At 44.5% G+C, this 1,000-nt stretch overlaps 1 protein-coding gene across 1 annotated transcript in view; it reads right to left on the bottom strand.

Moving 5' to 3' along the window:
• Nucleotides 1-1,000, bottom strand: part of AP1S2 (adaptor related protein complex 1 subunit sigma 2) — a 25,450-nt gene that overhangs the window by 22,433 nt on the left and 2,017 nt on the right. The window lies entirely within an intron of this gene.

Raw genomic sequence — 1,000 nt, 5'->3', positions numbered from 1 at the left:
AGGCATATTTAAAAGGAAGTCATACAGGCATCTTAAAGTCAACATGTCTGCTACATCATATTTACCCATCAGCTGAACCAGAAATGTGGAATCACTGGCCTCCCCCCTTTAGCAGTGACCAAGTCTTCTAAAACTTACCTCATAGTAACAGCTCTTTCCACCTGCTGTGCCCACAGCAGCTGTCTTCCTTCAGTGCCTCATTATAATGCAGTCTCCTTAAGAGATCCCTCAGGTGCCAGCCTCGGCGCTCCCCCTACCCATTCTCCCATTACAAGGACCTTTTAAGAAATGCGTCTGTGTTTTGTGTTTTTTCAAAATTGTAATGTTTTTACTTATTTGTGAGAGAGAGAGAGACAGCTTGAGCAGGGGAGGGTCAGAGAGAGAGGAGACCCACAATCTGAAACACGCTCCAGGCTCTGAGGTGTCATGTCAGCACAAAGCCCGACGTGGGGCTCAAACCCACAAACCGTGAGATCATGACCTGAGCCGAAGTCAGACGCTTAACTGACTGAGCCACCCAGGTGCCCCTTTCTCATCTCCATTTAAAACCTTTGCCTCCACGCTTAATATTTCAGTTCTAGCCCCCATGTCAGTCACTAACTAGAAGGTGACCTTGGACAAGTAAAGTCTCCCAAATTCTTCTTTTATAAAATTGAAGTTTAATCAACAGTAGCCATTTTAGGGGCACCTGGGTGGTTCAGTTGGTTAAGTGTCCANCATGAACCATCTCCCAGGCAGAGGGTACAGGCCAAGTGAACAGGGGCTTGAAATCCCAGTCCTGATTTCATGAGAGCACCTCCACTTCCACCTGTCACGTTTAGGGTTCTAACTCTGGGGCAACAAGCTTTTTAACTTTTTTGACTAGATCTTTCCAAAATCTCTCTCAGCTCTAAAATGCTATGATTTTTCTCAACAAGTACTAAACGAAACACTGGATACAAAATCACCCAAAGATGACTAAATTTATTCTACTGGAAAGATGAGTCTACGGTATTTAAAA

The sequence above is a fragment of the Crocuta crocuta genome, unplaced genomic scaffold (assembly GCF_008692635.1).
Source record: "Crocuta crocuta isolate KB4526 unplaced genomic scaffold, BGI_CrCroc_1.0 scaffold657, whole genome shotgun sequence".
Taxonomy (NCBI): domain Eukaryota; kingdom Metazoa; phylum Chordata; class Mammalia; order Carnivora; family Hyaenidae; genus Crocuta; species Crocuta crocuta.
This window is presented reverse-complemented; position numbering and strand designations above follow the sequence as displayed.